The sequence below is a fragment of the Lates calcarifer genome, unplaced genomic scaffold (assembly GCF_001640805.2).
Source record: "Lates calcarifer isolate ASB-BC8 unplaced genomic scaffold, TLL_Latcal_v3 _unitig_4509_quiver_412, whole genome shotgun sequence".
NCBI lineage: Eukaryota > Metazoa > Chordata > Actinopteri > Centropomidae > Lates > Lates calcarifer.
The window spans coordinates 607,710-628,281 of NW_026116942.1; the positions used below are offsets into that span (position 1 = coordinate 607,710).

The 20,572-nt window shown below is 42.7% G+C and overlaps 1 long non-coding RNA gene across 1 annotated transcript; it reads left to right on the forward strand.

The window, feature by feature from the left end:
* Window positions 1-18,514: 18,514 nt before the first annotated feature.
* Window positions 18,515-20,217, forward strand: LOC108900064 (uncharacterized). Its single transcript, XR_001963654.2, has 4 exons — window positions 18,515-18,552; window positions 19,140-19,208; window positions 19,406-19,480; window positions 19,584-20,217. It is a non-coding gene; the product is annotated as an uncharacterized LOC108900064 (long non-coding RNA).
* The last annotated feature ends 355 nt before the right edge of the window (window positions 20,218-20,572 follow it).

The window sequence follows — 20,572 nt, forward strand, 5'->3', positions numbered from 1 at the left end:
ATTAGACACCTAAAACACAGAGACAAACACTAGACAAAGATGATCAGAGATAAAAATGTCCCTCTGAACCAAAGATAATCCAGACCCAAAGTAAATGTCTAATGTATGGCCACATTCATGAATAGGGTTTGATGCATGTTGAGTGAAACTAAAAGACTCCATAGTGTTTAAAAATTCTGTTGCAAAGTTGTCAGATGCTCTGCCTCAGATAAAAACAGGGTGATGCTGGATTTTGAAGGATAGATGAAATAGATAGATAGAAAACAATAAGGAGGACAGAGTCTAGGCAATGAGTTTTTCAGGACAATGGCCTCAAAGCTATTGCTGAAAGGTAACTGTTCACCTTTAAGAAACTTTTTAAATATAACACCTTTCCCACCACCCTGACCACAAGCTGGGGGATCTAGAAAAAAGAACAAGCTCTGTTCATCAGGTTTGGACCACCAGTAAACAAACAAACAAACAAAAAAAACACATAAAATCAAGATTTTCTGAATAATCACTTAATATGGAAGTCTTATTAGAAAGGAACTGTACATACAGTAGAACTAGTTTGACATCAGATATAGTAGCAACAGCAGATTTAGTAACCTGAGAGACAGGACCAAGCTGTTGAAGATCTAGATCTATTAGATAATAAATCTCGGATATTTGCTGTATCTCATATTGAGGCAAATTGGGTCAAAGTCAGGACCTTCTTTTTGTGCCCTAAAAGCATTGTCTGACACAGTCTGTGGCTGACACATAACTGGAGTCAGATTAGATAAAACAGCTGTAATGCTTTGAGAACACTTTGTCCATCCTGCTAAGATATTTCTGAACCATGCTGTCAAAGATCACTGGTATGTTTAAGGACACTCAAAAAAGTAAAATTGCCTGGTCATTACATTTACATAAGTGTAGCATGTAATTTGTACAACGTAACTTCATGTTTCCAAGAAAAATGTGATTAGATCATGTGGTATGTGGTGCATGAAACTCCACAACCTAACATATATTAGATTCAATCATGTTGAGGTGAACTGAGACTATCTAGTTTCTACGAGTAACTGGAAAAATCAAGTCGTCATCATGGGAAGACATCGTGAGAGGAGAAGGTAGTGGATCGTTATGAGGATGACCGTTGGTGTGTAACTAGAAAAGGTAGGCAAAGTGCACAGCTAGTTGTCAGGGGTGCAGTAATGAATTACAGGATTGACTAATTGGTCAATGATATCAAATAAAAATCTAGAATTGGGCTGATTGGAAGAGATGAGCTCTGAAAAATATTTTGCTCTTTCATCCTTTGCTGCTTTAAGTATACATTCATAGTGAACTGCAAGCTTTGTTTTCTCCCACTGTCTCACTCTTCTACACTACCTTTTAGGCCCTGGCCTAGTAATAAATTACATGACGTCACAGTGATGTCTCAGTTGTGGTCCGTATCTTTGTGACATCACAATTGTATGTAGCAGTTGTGGTACATATTTTTTGACATGACAATTGTATGTAGTGGTTGTAGACTTAGACTTAGACTTTATTGATCCCTTTGGGATGACTCCCTCGGGTAAATTAAGTTTCCAGCAGCAAATACAGACAGAACACATCACACAGGGCAGTACAACAACAGTTTGTGAACAAAAGACAGGGCAGCATGCAGGACAGTTAGCAAATGACATAGAATATAAATAGAATAGCAAAAGAATATAAATAGAATAGAATTAAGGGTGAACGGACTCTGTATGGCATTGACATAAATAAATATAAATATGCTGAACTGTATATTACTCGAGTGTCCAGGTGGGTTATTGCACTTTAAGGGGGGCTACCACTCTCCATACTCTACCTATCTCCTCCTCCCCCCAAGTGAGGAGGTGTAGAGCGTGATGGCATGATGGACAAAGGAGTTCTTCAGTCTGTTGGTCCTACACTTGGTCAGGAGCAGTCTCTTGCTGAACAGGCTCCTGTGGTTGCTGATGACAGTGTGCAGAGGGTGGCTGGCATTGTCCATAATATCCAGCAGTTTGTCCAGTGTCCTCATCTCTGCCACCGTCACCAGAGAGTCCAGCTTCATGCCGACCACAGAGCCAGCCTGCCTGATCAGTTTCTCCAGTCTGTACGTGTCCTTCCTGGATATGCTGCCCCCCCAGCACACCACAGTGTAAAAGAGGACACTGGCAACCACAGACTGGTAGAACATCCACAGCAGTTTGCTGCACATGTTGAAAGACCGCAGTCTCCTTAGGAAGTACAGCCTGCTTTGTGTCTTCCCATACAGGTAGCTGGTGTGTGTTGTCCAGTCCAGTTTATTGTCCAACCACAGCCCGAGGTATTTGTAGGAGTCCACAGCCTCCACCTCAGCTCCCTCTAACAGGACTGGTCGCGGTCTTGGTCTGGACCTCCCAGTCAATGACCAGCTCCTTCGTCTTAGAGGCGTTGAGCTGTAGGTGGTTAGTGTGGCACCATGCAGCAAAGTCCCCCACCAGTCTCCGATACTCCTCCTCTGTCATCCCAAATGCACCCAACGATGGCTGTGTCATCGGCGTACTTCTGTATGTGACACAGCTCCGAGTTGTAATAGAAGTCTGAGGTGTACAGGGTGAAGAGAAGAGGGGCCAGCACTGTGCCCTGGGGGGCTCCAGTGCTGCTGACCACAGTGTCAGATGTGATGTTCTTCAGCCTGACGTACTGTGGCCTGCCAGTGAGGTAGTCGGAGATCCAGTCCACCAGGTAGGGGTCCACTCCCATCCTGCTCAGTTTGTCGCGAAGTATGGGGGGCTGGATGGTATTAAAGGCACTGGAGAAGTCCAAGAAGAGAATCCTCACTGTGCTGCTTCCCTTATCCAGATGTGAGTGGGCTCTGTGTAGCAGGTAGAGGATGGCATCCTCCACCCCAACACCTTGCTGATAAGCAAACTGCAGGCGGTCCTGGGCGTGTTGCACTTGGGGTCTGAGGAGGCTGAGGAAGAGCCGCTCCAATGTCTTCATCAGGTGTGAAGTGAGTGCCACCGGTCGGAAGTCATTCAGCTCGCTGGGCCGGTTCTTCGTCGGAACTGGAACGATGCAGGATGTCTTCCAGAGAGTGGGCACTCTCCCTAGCTGCAGGCTGAGGTTGAAGATCCGTTGTAGTGGTTCCCCCAGTTCTGCAGCACAGGTCTTCAGCAGTCTTGGACACACTTTGTCGGGACCTGCTGCTTTCCTGGGCCGGAGCTTCCTCAGCTGTCCTCTGACCTGGTCTGTGGTGATACGAGGCGGAGACTGTGTTGAGGTGGGGGAGGAGGAGGGGGGGTGTTGTGGTGTCTGGGGGGAGGTGTGTGGAGGGAAGAAGGAGAGATGGCTGCGGTGAGGGTGGGGGTGGGGGGGCAAGGGCTGGTTGAACCTATTGAAGAAGTCGTTCAGTTCGTTTGCCCTCTCCATTGTCCCCCCTACGGCTCTTGTCTTTGTGTTGTGGCCTGTGATGGTCTTCACACCTTGCCAGACCTCGCTCATGTTATTTTCCCTCAGCTTCTGCTCCACCTTTCTCCTGTAGCTGTCCTAAGCTTCCCTCACACAGTGTTTCATCTCCTGCTGTGCTGCCTTCATGGCCTCCCTGTCTCTGCTCCTGAAGGCAGCCTTCTTCCTGTTGAGAGCAGCCATGACTTCCCGCGTTACCCATGGCTTGTTGTTAGGGTAACAGCAGACTGTCTTGACAGGGGAGACCACGTCTGCGCAGAAGTTCAGGTACTCCGTCAGGCAGTGTGTCATCCCCTCTATGTCCTCCTCATGTGGGTTGATCAGCACATCCCGGACTGTGGTGTTATAACAGTCTCCCAAGGCACTTTCCATCTCAGGGGACCATCTCCTGATGGACCGAGTTGTCACCGGCTGCTTTTGGACCGGGGGGGTGTACAGTGGCTGTAGGTGAACCAGATTGTGATCAGACTTCCCTAGTGGGGGGAGGGGAGTCGCTCTGTATGCATCCCTTACATTAACATACAGAAGATCAATTGTCCTGTTGTTTCTAGTAGGACAGTCTACAACCTGATTAAAAACAGCCAAGGTAGAGTCCAAAGTTACATGGTTAAAGTCCCCAGAGATTATCATAAGTGCCTCAGGGTGCTGTGTCTGCAGTCTTGCTGTGACAGAGTGGATCAGCAGGTCCACGTTAGCATCCAGTACGAGGTGGTTTAGCCATGTCTCCGTAAAGATGAACAAGCTGCTCTCATGGTAGATCCACTGGTTGTTCAGTGCGGATAGCTCGTCGATCTTGTTCGGCAGCGAGTTCACATTCCCCATGATTACGGAAGGAATCGATGGTTTGTAGCACCTCCGTTTCTCCACAAGCTCAGCCTTTCGCTTGGCCCCGGCCTTGCAGCCCCTGGGTCTCCTCCTCAGCTTCATCAGGATGGGGTGTCGGATCCCGTCTCGGCCTTTTGTGCGCAGAGCCAGCAGTTCCTCTTGTGAATAAGTGAGGAAACTGGCTCTTGGTTGCATTTTAAAGTTAAAAATATCCATAGTATATATATATAAGCACACCGTCTCTTCACAAGAAGAGTAAAAAAAGTTGAGGGAAAAATGTTAAAAGAGCTAAAAAAGAACTAAAAACTACAGAGCTACTGGAGAGGCAGCCATCTCCCACAGCGCCAGACTACTAGTATGTACTTTGTGACACCACAATTGTATGTGGTCAGTAAAAGTAGTGATGCTTCAGTTGGTTGTCAGTACTTTGTGACATTACATTTGGTTATGGTCAGTAAAAGCTCACTGTGATATTACAATTGTTTCTGGTCAGTACTTTGTGACAGTACAGTTGTTTGTCATCAGTACTTTGTGACATCGCAGTTGGTTGTGTTCAGTAAAACTGAAAAAAACACTGTGATGACTCAGGTGGTGGTGGTCATTACTTTGTGACTTCACACTTGGTTGTGGTCAGTAATTTGTGACAGTTCAGTTGTTTGTGGTCAGTACTTTATGACATCAAAGTAGGTCGTGGTCAAGAAAAATAAACTGTGATGTCACAGTTGATTGGACTCATTACACTATGAACATCACAATGATGTCTCAGTTTGTTGACAGTACTTTGTGAGATCACACTTGATTATGGCCAGAAAAAGCACCCTGTGATATCACAGTTGTTTGTTGTTGTCAGTACTTTGTGACAGTACAGGTGTTGGCTCTTTGTGTGATCACGTTTGGTTGTGTCCTTTGATTTTACTTGGATGTTTTATCCAGTGTCCTTTGATGTTCCTTTGATGTTTCGTCCAGTGTCCTTTAATGTTTTATCCAGTGTCCATTGATGTTCCTTTCATGTTCCTTTGATGTTTTATTCAGTGTCCTTTCATGTTTTTTCCAGTGTCCTTTGATGTTTCTTTGATGTTTCGTCCAGTGTCGTTTGATGTTTCATCCAGCGTCCCTTGATGTTCCTTTAATCATGTGACATTGGACAAGACATTACCTGCTTTCTACCAGTATGTGGACTGTATCACCCGGGGAAATAGGACCATTCACCTATTGTATGCCAACGTAATGGACGCATATAGTGCCACCACGCTGGCTGCACCACAACCAGACCACAGATCACACCAGACCACAACCTCATTCTGCTCTAGCCTCACTACAAACCTAGAGTGTTGAAGCTACCCACGACCACACGCTTATTCAGGAAGTGATCTCCTGAGGCAGAGCAGGCTCTGAGAGACTGTTTTGGAACCACAGACTGGGATGCACTGCAGGGGTCACTGCACTGTTGACTTCGCTACTGACTACATCAACTTGTGTATGGACATTGTTGTTCCGGGTTAAAACTGTATGCTGCTATGCAAACAACAAGCCTTGGATTACAGGTGACATCATCATCTGAATCAGAAGAAGATTCAGAAGGCCCTTTAAAGGCTTTCAGAAGGTAGGTGAGGCTTTATGCTGATCAGCAGGAGCTCAAGCGCATGCAGAGGGAACTCCGAGTCCGGCTCAGAGAGGTGAAGGAGCAATACAGAAGAAAGCTGGAGTAGAAGTTCCAGAAAAACCACATGAAGGGAGGTGTGGGATGGGCTGAAGATCATCACCGGCTGCAGCTCAAAGAGGGGTACCACCACTGAGGGAGATGTTGGGAGAGTGAACCAGTTGAACAACTTCTTCAACAGGTTTGACCACCCCAACTCATTCTCACCTCAAAACGCTGTACCGCCGACCCATCCTCTTTTCTTCCTCCTCAGAGGATGATGCCTTCCTCCCCCTCCCCTCACCCACAATCACAGCAGCTCAGGTGTGTGGAGAGCTGAGGAGGCTTCACCCCAGCACCACGACTGCTGAAGGCCTGTGCGCCAGAGCTGGGAAACCTTTTACAGAGGATCTTCAACCTGAGCTTGGAATGGGGGAGGGTCCCTCAACTGTGGAAAACATCCTGTATCATCCCAGTTCTAAAGAAATCACGTTCTGGAGAGCTGAATAACTTTAGGCTGGTTGCCCTGATGTCACACGTGATGAAGACCATGGAGCGGCTGCTGCTACACCACCTGAGGCCACAGGTCCACCACACTCTCGACCCTCTGCAGTTTGCATACCAGAAGAGGATGGGGGTAGATGACACCATCATTTACATGTTACACTGCTTTCTCCATCACTTGGACAGAGGCAGCAGTGCTGTGAGAATTACATTCTTGGACTTCTCCAGTGCCTTAACACGATCCAGTTGCTGCTCCTCTGAGACAAGCTGACAGAGATGGGAGTAGATTCACACTTGGTGGCATGGATCAGGGAGTACGTGACTGGCAGACCCCAGTTTGTGCGAATGGGTGACTCCAGGTCAGACACCGTGGTTAGCAGCACAGGAGTGCCACAAGGGAAAGTGCTCTCTCTGGTCCTGTTCACCCTGTACACGTTGGACTTCAAGGACAACTCAGAGTTATGCCACGTGCAAAAGTTCACCGATGACACTGCTATCATGGGCTGTATCGGGGTGGAGGAGGAATACAGGAAACTGATCCAGGACTTCATCACATGGTGCGACTCCAATCTCCTGCACCTCAACACCATCAAGTTTTCCTTTTCGTCTCTGGACATAACCTTGCTTCTTTTTCATTTGACCTGTAAACTATTATACTTTGTGCTCATTGTGCATCTCATGCTTGAGGAGTACAGTGGGTCCGTTTGCAAATGTAAGAATTAAACCTACAGAAAGACAACCGTTGACTCTGTGCTTTATTCAACAGAAGATTCCCATGACAATTTTGGTGTCAGAAGTGGGATCACTTGTGTGGGACGGCACCGGGGACTCAGGGCTGCAGGTGGAGACTGTGCACAGCTAGAGTCTGGGATTCTAACCTCAACCTCCCCGTAAAAGAGGGTGGAGATGTGGGGGCCTGGCACCTGAGTACCGGGGCTCGCTCACTGCGGTGATCCAGCGAATCCCTTTTTTTGGGGCGAACAACCTTGTCTTTCTGGTAGGTGAATTCTGGAAAAAAAGATTCTCACCACATGGGGGGGTGAAACCGCTGTAGAATCAAAGAAGTTTCAGGTCCAGGGAAAAGCGCTATAGAAATTGAATGCATTGGTACAGTAATCGATTATTCAAAAATTTTTTTTGGAAACTCATTCTCACTCAATAATTTTTAACATCGCACACACAAAAAAAGAGAGTGTAAAAGAGTAAAATTGAATTGAAAACTAGTTGATGAAATCCAAGGTCCCTACAACCACCTCAGAAATAATAAATTCTAAAATTCTTACAAATAAAAATTAAATTAAAAAAAAGGGAAAAATAATAATACTAAATAATAATACTAAAGTTGCAATATTAGAGATCGATTTGTTTCCAGAAATGGGCTCCAACAATAGCAAGAGAGAACAATCAAGTGATGCTGATAATCCACCTCAGTGGACGGCTCCTAATATTCAATTTATGATCATCAAATATGGCAAATCAAGTGTTGGCCAACTTAAGGTATGGGTTGAAGAGTGTGGTTTCCCATGTACAGGAAGTTTTAGCCTAAATCAGCTACAGTTATTAAGAACCAAATTAGAAGGAAAAGAAAAATTCAGTCAAGCTACACAAAAGGGGAAAAGAAAGGTGTTTAAAGCAGACTGGGAAGCATTTGCATGTTGGCTTAAGGAAGCACATATCAGGGACAGAAAACAAAAGGCAGGGACAGAATCACTAATCCCCATGTCTCAGTGCCTCAGACTAGACCCTGGCCCTCCATCCAGAAGATGGCCAGCCATGGAGGCCAGTGCTCCCGACCTGAAGGAGAGGAACAACCCCGACATGGATGCAGATGCTGCAGCTCCAGCAGCCGCCCCAGCCCCAGCCACAACACCACCTCAGCCCAAACAATGACCACAGGTGCCAGCAAGGGACGGGACCTCCCAGTTAGTTTATAAACCATAGACATTCAACAACATGAAGGAAGCTGCTTCTCAACTCCCCGTAGTCGAAAACGGGGGAGCAGAATATGTGAAACAGCTCCCGTTTTTTTGCCAACAGTTCAGACCCACACCACTGAACTGTGACGTCTACTCATGACCCAGATGGGGAACAAGTGGTCCAAGGTAGTTGGAGACTTTCCAGCAGGAGAACTCAAACTGGCCGACGCAGCCTGGGAAAGCGATGAGAATGCTGCGTACAAACGGGCAGAGGCTGAGCTCTGTGACAGGATGAGGGCAGCTTTCCCTCTGAGTTTGGACATGGGCAAAATCTCAGTCTGTAGATTTGAGAAGATGAGACTGTATTTGATTATCTCACCAGGCTCACAGAGGTCCACACAACACACAGTGGCCTCCAGAGATCAGTTTACATGGGGTGGGGGCACCCAATAACCCCCTGGGGAGCGCACCTGTGAGACCGTTATGTCAATGGCATCAAACCCGATAAAGGTTCCTGGATGAGAGAGGCCGTGGGGACAGAGGCAGAGGCCAAAGAAGGGGCCGTGGGGGATCAGATGCCTGCTTCAAGTATGGCAAGATGGGGCACTGGGCCAAAGAGTGTCCTGAGAACGGGGTCAACGAGGACAAGGCCGATTGACTAGTGGTGGAGCTGGGGCCAGTGAGGGATGCATCTGGTTCTGACCAAGAGAGACCAAGAGACCAAAATCACCAAACAACAGATAAGTGAAAATCCCCACACACACTTACACACACACAATGAGAATTAGAATTAGAGACACATAACGCACAACAGCTCCTTTTGCAAGCCATGCAACATCTTGAGTCCACACAAAAAAAAAAACAACTGAAGGGAAAATTTCTGAGTTTTACACAAAATACACACATGATGCATTCAGAAAAATGCCAAAACACACAATCCCCGAGCCAAGACACTCACTACAGACACACACAGACATCACAACAACACAGAGCATACACTGTACATCTCATATCTCTCATGGGACTGGGAATAATTTTGAGGAGAAATGGTACAGGCAAGGCCAGGATAAACAGGAATATAAACTTTGACTGGTTATATTGGTTTGTTGATCACTCTGCTGTATTAGTTTCTCTGTCTAACCCATCATGTCAAATTTTATTCAAGGTGCCACACTCTGATCCCGATCAGATCCCCATATTTCATTGGTCAAACCCCAAAAAAAGGAGGTGGGAGGATTTAGGACCTTGGACAAAACATGTAACGAGGCCTTGGAGTGGAATGCAACATCAGACCCTGGTATTGACTTCCATTTGCATTTAAAGGTGCACCGGAAAAGGTTTTCTACTGTAGTGACTGCGGAAAGAACTGTTGAGCTCATTCAAAAGAAAAAAGGATCCATTTGATTTGTATCACAAACATTACAGTTTTGTAAACAACATTTCTGAAACTCCTGAGTTAAATCAGGTGCCATCTTGTTTGTGGGTAAAACACAAATATGATGTAGGATTGATCAAAGGCGCCAAACCAATTGTGATCACACCAAAATTCTTGTACAGGCCATGCAAAAATCAGTATTGATTGAAAAGAACTAAGCAGTTGATAGCATTAAACCAGTGTTTGAATCTCTCCTTAAAGCTGGAGTGATCATCCCATGTGGAAGATATCCTGTTCGGACACCAACTTTTCCTGTGAAGAAAAAAAATCAAGACATTCTAGACAACTTGATGAATGGAGATTTGTTCAGGTTCTGCAAGCAGTAAATGCAGCAGTCCATACGCACACTCCAAGTGTTCCAAATTCACACTTGCCTTGCTAAATCATTTAGCTGATAATGGTTACAAAGCCAGTCTGTCTGATCACAGCAGAGGGCAAACCCTCTCACCCAAACATAGTGAAGCCATCCAAAACATTCCACAATCAGAGACAATAAAACAGGTTATGAGGTTTTAGGCAATGACGTCATACTGCAGACAGTGGATCCCTAACTACGCTGAAACCGAGGCACCATTGGCTGCAATTGCTCATGGGAAAGGCCTCACAGCCAGAGATAAGGTAACATGGACACCGGAAACAGAGAAAGCTTTCGTTAACTTGAAATAGGCTTTGCAGTCTCCTGCCACTCTGAATGATTGCACAACTTCATCCACACAGACTATTGACAAGTGGGGGGAGGAATACATGACTTACACAAGAACATGGGGGACGACAGAGACCTGTAGCTTACTTTTCAACTCTTTAACTGCCTCAGAGAGGGCAGTAATAGCATCACATGACATTGTGGGGTATGCTGACCTCACCTTGCAGGTTCCTCATGCAGGGTTAAATGATTTTTCTCAAACGGAAAACCTCTCATCTGTTAACAGCAAGGTCGTTGAGATACATCACAGTTTTGCTTGGAATGTGTAACATTACTGTCAAAAGATGTAATGTTTTAACATTGCTACTCTTTACTCTCTAAATTGGCAAATTGGCAAAACAGTCAATATCTACACAGACAGTAGATATATATGGTGAGTGGTGCATGATTTTGGCAGCCTTTGGACCAATAGCAATTTCTTAACATCCATTGGGAAAACCCATTGCCCACCATACTTTGGTTGCTAATCTCCTTGATGCTGTCTTCCTTCTCACACATGTTTCTATCTACAAATGTGAAGTATACACTAACCATCATGATTTTGTTTCACAGGTGAATGCCAGAGCAGATCCTGTGGCAAAAGCAGTGCAAACAAAAACTGACTTTTCAATGCTTTACCGTTTTCTAGCTCACCACTAATACTCACAGCTGATTTTCAGAAATTGCAGGCCAGAAGCACCCAGGAAGAGAGACTCGCTTGGAAGAAAGCAGGATGCTCTTTCATCGACAAAGTCAAAGGAAACCTTGTCTGCCCAAATACCTGTTCCATCATTATGTGAAGTTGACACATGGCAAGAACCATGTGTCAAAAGGGGGTATGATGACTGAAAGTCGAAGGAATTCTCTAACTTCTCTAAAAATTTCATTTAAAATTAACAGAAACCAATAGAAGAGGAAACAGGAACAGCTTTAGTCCTTTTAAGATCCTCTTTGCACAGAGACAAATAATAATAAACTCTGGCAAGCCATTGCTTCATCTGGCTGCACTTGTACATGCTCTTCCCCCTATTAGGACAGAGAGAGCCAGAAACATTTGACCCCAAACTTTACATCGACTAATGGATTTGGGATGATTTGTTTTTAGTATTAGAAGATATATCCAAAGGTAGATGAGAGAAATTTGAGATTAAAAGTTAATTCCATTCAATCCTTATAGGTTAAAAACAAAAAAAATGAACATCTGCAATTTCAAGATAACTGGGCTCTAGTCAAGGAAGATTGTGTGCTAAGCCTCAGAACAGCTTCTTAGGACTAACACAGGAACATAGGACTAACACAGGAACATACTCTATGCACATTATGTACATGAATTAAAGTATTACAAATATAAACAAGAAATACCATAAATTCACCAAAAATACACGGATCAGAATATATATAATGAACAGCATGTGCAAAGATACTCTGAGTGCTGTCTCAGTTTTTTTTTACAGTGTGTTTTACAGCAGTGTTTTTTGCCATGTTAACCAGTATTCACATTTAGTATTTCTTTTCCTGCTTCCTTGCAGTCTACTGTTAGCATACACCAAACTGCTCAGCACATAAGAGATCGTGTAAAAACATAACATATTTCTCACTGAGAGTGAGACCATATTTTACATCAGACATGCTAATGGCTAAGAGCCTAGCACTTCTCTGCAGCAAATATGACCACTTCACAGTAAATTTAGCTAAAAATTTATAACATTGCATAAATGTGAACATAGAAATATAATGGCACTGATTCATATTGAAATAAAAGATACAAATAGTTCTGGATACGTGAATGCCTAACATTTGCTAGTATTGCTGCGCTAACATTAGCTACCTGCCAGTGCACTGCTAAAGAGCTTGAAAATTATGGCCTACTTACATGCATTTGTTTTGTTGCTGAGTACAGTAGTGTAAGAGACAGGGATTGGGCCTGTTAAAAGACCATTCCCCTGGGCCAGGATGAAATGTGTTATTGTGCAAACCTGTCCTTCATATATAGGTAAAGGATGCTCTCCCAAAGGCCACAGAACAGACGCTGCACGACTTGGAGCCAGGTGACTGGATCGTGGTGAAAGACCTGAGGAGGAAGGATTGGATTGGATAGCACGCCAGTGGAAACGGGGCCTACCAGATTCTCCTCACCATGGAAACGGCTGTGAAGATTGCGGAAAGGGCGACCTAGATCCACACCAGCCACTGGAAAGGAGTCCCTGAGCCCAGAGAGAGAGAACACCTCATCAAGCGTGCATTAGCATCAGTAAGTGAACCAACACCTTCCCCCACCTTGTGTTTGCGAGGGAAAGAGGGGTGTGGATTGTCAATAGGGCCACACGTTTCTCAAACTCACAAAGAGGCAGCACACTGATTACGGGGGTAGGTTTAGGTCACACTGCTAATGCAATGACACCAATGAACATCCAGTGGCCCTGGAGGGGTGGCAGATGCAGAGGAATAGAGAGCACATTCCTGCTCGCTGTCATCATCGTCCTGCCACTGCTTCTGTCTGAAGTTACACCTCAGTCAGCCCAAGAACAAGGTCACAGAAATTCCAGCAGCAGCCACACCGAGAAACCATTACACAGATTAAAGAGGGGACTGTTATCTGAGTTCACTCAGAATGCAACAAAACCTGAAGAAAACTCATGGTATGCAGTAGTCATGGTTGCAGCCAGGAAGATTACCAACGAGAGCTTCTACGTCTGCACACCACTTCCTCACAGGGTTGGTGCTTTGATACCTGTGACACCACGCCCACTGAATGTTTCAGAGGTCCTAGGTAATGGTAGCCTTCATCCTGAGTGCTCCCTATGCAGAGAGAGTTGTGGGAGACCTGACTGAGAACTTGAAGAAGTGCAACATCAGCATTGTGAACTACAGAATTTCAACTGCTAGATTCCGGAACATGACATATGTTATTTGGGAAAGTTGGTACTCTCTATCACCATACTCACCCATTTCCATGCTAATAATGTTCATTATGTTCTCCACACAGAGAGAAATGAGACGCTGATAGAATTCCATGTTGTTTCACAACTTAATGATTTGCTGCATGAAGAGAGAAGCCAAGACTCCGACTTCAACCACTGGGGCCTGTGGTCATGGTTGACCAAGGGAGGATGGAAAATTACACTGATGAAGCTTTTGACCCCAGTGTTTGTGTTCTTGGTAGTTATCGCCATTTTTACTTGTTGTGCTGTGCCATGCATTAAAGCTTTGATTGCTTCTGCAGTTAGAAACTCCGTGGGACAGTTCCTGGACCTGTCTCAGAGTGACTACTCTCACGGGTCTCTGGACTGGGTCTCACCATTTTAGTTTGATGATACTGAAGTTGTTTGAAAGAAACAATGATGCATTTAATAAGAAAAAGAAAATCAACTCTGATTTACTGTGTTTTTCATAATGATTTGAGCTAATGATTAGAATAAGAGAGAATGTTATGATTTGATATTCTTCAATAATCTTCAATAATTTTCATACTAATTTAGAGTAATTCACATACAAAAATTTCCTCAATGCTATTTTTAATCAACTTGGTAATGTACTCTTGTTTGAATCATCCTAACTAAATCTTAAGGTTAATAAATAATAGTGATTTGAGTAAAGGTAATTAGTGAGCATAGAATGCTCAAAGGGGGAAATTGTATTGGAAATTCTCAAATGATTCATGATAATTGTGATTTATTAATGATCTGTATTAATAATCTGTACTTGTACAATTGTGCCTTATAAAATTTCATATGCTCAGTACTTTTCCTCATCAAATAAGCTTACAGGGCACCTCGCCCCATCAAGGACAGGGGCTGATATGGGGCTGCACAGCTGTGTAATCTCTGACACCTTTCTCTCAGAGCTGTATTGTTGTGTAGTCTTTGGAAGATGTTTTCCTTTTCATCTCCAGACATAACCTTGCTTCTTTTTCATTTAACCTGTAAACTATTATACTCTGTGCTCATTGTGCGTCTCATGCTTGAGGAGTACAGTGGGTCCGTTTGCAAATGTAAGAATTAAACCTACAGAAAGACAACCGTTGACTCTGTGCTTTATTCAACAGAAGATTCCCATGACACTAGTAACACTAGTGAGAGCAAAATGTCCACTAGTTACACTAGTAGGGCTAATTTGTCTTTATTAGTGTAACTAGTAAGGCTAAAAGTCTCTACTAGTTGAACTAGTAAGCCTCAAAATGCTTACTAGTCACACTAGTTGGACTGAATGCAAATTAGGAGGCGGGGACTTGAACCCTCCTATTGGCTCTCCAACTAGAATCCCACCCCTCCAAAATTTAACCCTTCAAGGCCTGATAAGCTTTCACTCTTGCTAACTGCTGACTCCTAGCTCACTGTCTTTGCAGAGTAAAGCATGCTCATTGTCAGAGGAATTATATTTTCTATGAACAGCAATGAAACAAAAGTTATTTAATAGTTTTCCTGTAATGCTGATTTACTGCTTGCTTTATTTCTCCTTTTTGCCTCTGTAAAATAGAAACACAAAGCAACTGTATGTAGTCATTTACTATTGTGAGCAAGGTAAACAGAAAAGCAGCTCCTCCTGTTCGCTGCTGCTTCTTTTCTTCCTTTCAGCGGGGTCAGAGAAGATAAGAGGATCTCAATCTCTAATTCAAAATAAAATCCTACAACAGTTACAATGGAGCCTTTTTAAATGCTAACTTTGTAAGTAACCACATATAAATAATATACTATAGTATTGCAGATCAGTAGCATAACTCATTTAACATAATAAACAATAATATTAGAAAGAGCGACTGCTCTTTGTTTAAAAACCCCATAATAAACAAAGAGCAAGCCTACATCAGAAATATACATCAAATATGAGAAAATAATAAAATACAGGTCATAAAAAATTTATAATACAACAGGAAATACCAGTCTTTCAAGCACACACAAGGCCAGGAACACCAGCCAATCAAAATCCTCGCCCCCCCCTTCATTTGCATGCAGCCTACTAGTGGCACTAGTGACACTAGTAAGGACAAAAATATCCTCTAGTTACACTTGTAGGCATTTTTTGACCTTACTAGTATTACTAGTGAGGCTAAAAGCATTTACTTGTAGTACTAGTAAGCACAAAAATGCCTACTAGTAGCACTAGTGGTGTGTCCTTTGACTCTACAAGTACCACTAGTAAGGTTAAAAGTGCTTACTAGTACTACTAGTAAGCACAAAAATGCCTACTAGTAGTGTGTCTTTTGACTCTACTAGTACAACTGGTAAGGCTAAAAATGCTTACTAGTACTACTAGTAAGCACAAAAGAGCCTACTAGTAGTACTAGTTGTGCTAAATGCTAATTGGGAGGCGGGTAGAAGAGTGCATTGAGGCTTTCTATTGGCGCTCAAGTTTCAAATAAAAACAGACAAATCAGAGCTGAGGATTTTGTTATTTTCCCACCCACTTCATTTGCATGTGGCGCACTAGTATTACATGTTGGCCTGATGAAATTCAACTAGTGACACTAGTGACCGTACTGTACAGCTTACATGTTAACTAGTAAAGGCCAAAGTGGCCACTAGTGGCACTAATAAGGCGTTGTACTTGTAAGGTACTTGTAAGGCCCAAAATGCTTACTAGTAATACTAGTGCGAACATTTTTGCCTTACTAGCATTACTAGTGAGGTACAAAATGTGTTATTAGTAGTACTAGTAGGGGCAAAATGTCCACTAGTTGCACTAGTAGGAGTGTTTGGACCTTACTAGTGCTACTAGTACTACTAGTACTACTAGTAAGACAGGAACGGGGACATGGAAAGTGCCTTTTTTAAAACGATTGGTTGAAGTTTTGGCCAATCAGACTTATGCCGACATATATGGAATATGCCGGCTTTTGGCCATTATGTCCGGCGAATGAAATATGAAATATGCCAGATAAGTAGCCATATGTTACGTGACATATGAAATATGTTGACAACTGAAAGAATAAGTCTGAGATGGATAAAAAGCTTTCGAATCGGTGCAATATTGATCAAGAACAGTGTGCCCGATGCCTACCAGACTGCATTGACAAAACTGTAATTTTACCGAGCGCAACACAGGAGCTGCGCGAATAACCCGATCGGTTAGTTAGTTTGTCTTATTGTGTGACTTCCGGTGGTGGAAAAAGTGTTCACATACTTTACATAAGTAAAAGTGCCCCACAGTAACTTAACAAACTAACAAACCGAGGCGGCGGTACCTCGACAGCCCCTGTGTTCTGCTCGCTTAAATTAGCGTTTTTGCCAATGGAGTTTGGTGGAGACAAAAATAAAATAGCGACGTTCCTAGTTAATAAAAAGGTCTGTCTGTGTAGGAATTATGTCCATGATGTCTTCAGATAATTACAATAAAAATCTGAGTCTGTCAGAGACAAAACGAACCACTTGGCTTGTTTATATTAATCAGCTGTTCGCGGTGTCTGGGTTCACGGCTCGTGATCAATACTCCACCGATTCAATCAATTATTTACATCCCAAAACCTGATCCGAGTTCAAAAATAACGGTGTAATATACATTATGGTAGCCTATAATACAATGCTTGGTCATTTAACTCGGCTCCACTCTCATATTAATATTTAGCGGGAGTCCGACGTGTCTAAGCAGACATCCCATAAAAAATTCAGTCGTACTGAGTACTTTCAATAAATTGAAATCTGTTGGATCATAACGTTTGTGCGTTTGTGATTTAGGGGATTACAATGATACAGTCAGGTGTGTGACAGCGTGGACCCAGTCTGACTTTTATGCAGGACATTACGGTCGTAGAGGAATTTAAATGTGTAGGAGCTGATGATGCTGCAGAGCATCTTGCTCGTACAGCTGGTGACATACTGTACTTCCCTCTGTAAATCTGAGGGTCAAATTTGTAACCGCTCACCTCATATCAAACTCTGGTCTGATGAGATTATTATTGAACCCCCCCCCCCCGTCTCTCTCACTGTCTCTTCCCCACTTCCTCACTCTTTCTCTTCCTTTCTCTCTTCCTCTCTCTCTGTATTTAATAAATATAATATATAGTGCTGAGACACTAATTTAATTTATTAGTATGTCTGGATTAAAAAAAAACTCTGTATTTCCCACTAATATAATTAATAATGATTTGTAATTTATATAAATTTTTGAATGTGTGTTGTGTATTATGAATTGCCATTTCATAAAAATACCAGATAAAATAAACAAACACAGGTCCTGAATCAAGTGCTGCTAAAACTCAACGGTTAGTGCGGGCCCCAATAGCTCTACATCACCCAGTTTGAAAGCCGACCAATCAAAATCTTTGTCCCACCTTCCTCATTTGCATACAGCCTACTAGTGCAACTAGTGGACTTTTTGCCCTTACTAGTATTACGTCACTAGTAATACTAGTAAGGGCAAAAATTTCAATTAGTGGCACTGGTAGGGACATTTTTCACCTTACTAGTATTATTAGTGAGGTACAAAAAGTGTCACTAGTAATACTAGTAGGGGCAAAAAGTCCACTAGTTGCATTAGTAGGAGTGTTTTTGGCCTTACTAGTGCTAGTAGTTAGGTTCAAAAATGCCTAGTAGTGTAACAAGTAATACTAGTGTAGGCGTTTTTGCCCTTACTAGTTGACTAGTAACATACAATTTTTTTTACTAGTTAACTAGTGACACTGAATTTGTCTTACTAGTTAACTAGTAGAGTACATTTAGTCTCACTAGTAAGGCTTTATGCCGAACATGTACGCGACTTGAACAAACATGTAGGATATGTGTCGAACATGTTGGGCATTTTCTCTAACGAGTTGACACTTTGTCCGCACTAGTACACGACTAGGCTTAACTAGTGCGCACACTCAAAAAAGTGAATGAGGCGGGTTGTGCACTGTATATTATTTTTATGTTTTCAGTTTACTTAAAATACATGTTTTTGTTGATTTGAAATATTTTTTTCTAATAAAGTCCATGTAATTGTGCCTTTCGTTGTGTGTACAAAATAATTATGTGTTGGTTAATCACAAACCATTTAATCTAAGTGAATTATGATTGAAATACTTATTTCACCCGGAGGGTGGCAGTAAGAAGAAGATTCAAATGCTTCAGACTACGCATGCGCAAACTGGCAAAAATCTGGCGGTGGTTGCCAACGGTTTGTCTTGAGACTTGACTTGAGAGAGGTAGGAGGACATTTTCATCCATACTTATTGTAGTATTTTCATATTGAGCATGATTTAATTATGTGTATATGATACAATACTTATTCTAAATTTCCGAAGTCCGAAGTGTTCGTGATTCAGAAAGCAGTAGACACCATAACGCTACTTAACGTTAGGTCGGTCTGCTTTTATCCCGCCGACCCCCCCCCCCCCCCCCACACACACACACACACAGAGAGAGAAAGCGGTGACCACGCTTTTCTATATTAGCTTAACCAGGGAAATGTGGTTTGGTGAGTAATTTTACTGTCGTGTTCTATCCTTTATCACGCTTTACGGTATGCTTTTTGTCAAGAGTTTTTACCACAAATGGTGCCACCATACTATTTATACGGTCATGCATTTTGATAACTGTGATAGGCTATTGAAATCGGACTCTGCGACTCTGGCGGATCAATTATTATTATTAAGTAGGAAAAGTAGGTTTAAAGGAAATGTATCTCTTGTAGGACCCTGTACAAAGCACACCAATAATTAATCTGTTAACATATTTATATATTTTTTTTCTCTTTCTCTCTTTTTGTAATAATCATGTTGCAATATTTCAGGTCCTGATGAGAGAGTGAGTCCTGATTTATGCTTCCTCCTGTCTGCCCATTGCACTGTACTCGTAACAGGTATGATCACAACTAGCTACTTTAATTACTGTGAATTGAGTTGCCAGTATTTTTATGTTAAACATTTATTAGGTGACAGATTAATTCTCTTGCTCTCGTTCTGAATATGTGTTTTTGTTTTTTAGATTTCTATTTCTCTTTAAAACATGTAACGACCTACATTAATTTATGGATCCTGTTAACATGATGAATTTCAGATCCTGGGTGTGATAGCTGTTTCCTAACTCCACTCCACTGATTTGGTGTAGACGGCACTGCTGAGCTTGCCTGTGGTATGTTAACAGTTAGACTTTCTTTCTTAAAAATGTTTTACAAATTAAGTTTACTTTACCAATATATCCTGTGTGTTTTTGTCTGTTTTTGCCCCCCTCCCAGATTTGAATGTGGCAGTGTAAAGGTTGCAGTTCAAAGACCTCAACTAGAGGCCAGTTGCTTAAACATTACAGATTAAAACATCCCCATTATGGGCGCAGGCACCCATATCCTTGTCCATATAGTAGTTGTCCATGTACATCTAAGTCATGGAATGCGCTCAGGTCACATTTGTGTAGAGTCCATACTAGAGAAACATCACGGCAAACATTGACATGGGCGACATTCAGCTGTTGTGTTTGTGGGTTCTCTGAAGTTGCCTCTGAAAAGGAGTATTTCACTCATATAAATTTGCATCTCAAAGCCAATGAAACAGTCCCCTGTATGTTCAAGGGTTGTACATTTAGGACAAATATTTATGGGACATTTAAATCACATAGAAATAGAAAGCACCTTGGTTATTCTTACAGTGACTTTAAACCTGGAATAGTTACAGAAAGAGACAGTTTTGAAAGCTCAAGTGTTTCAGGTGAACATGGAGACAATGAAGAATCAGAAGAAGCCCAGCTTGAAGTGCAGTCTAGTTTTCAGAGAGACTGCTCAGAAAATCTTGAGAAGATGATAGAAGAGAAACTTGCAGCAGTGTTGCTTAAGCTGGAAAACATACTCCATGTTCCCAGTAATGCAGTTGATGAGCTTTTACATTAATACTCTCCCTCTGATTCAGAATCTCCTCGATCACATTGGCCCACAGAATTCCAAATTCCAAAGTTTTCATATGACGTGGAGATGCAACTTCGAAGTGCAAACCAGGACTTTGTATCATATGGAGTTCTTCTGACCCCCGGTCATAAACTTAAATCAGACATCTTGGAAAGCCTGGCTCAGGAAATCATCAAGTTTAAGGCATACCCCTCAAACTTGGAAATTGAAATCTGTTGCTGAAGCTTTAATCAAAGCACATCCATGTTTGAGAGAACAGGGATCCTTCAGTGGTTTCTACGGCTGGAAAATAAGCCTTAAGTATAAGATGGCAAACTATAGGACAAAAC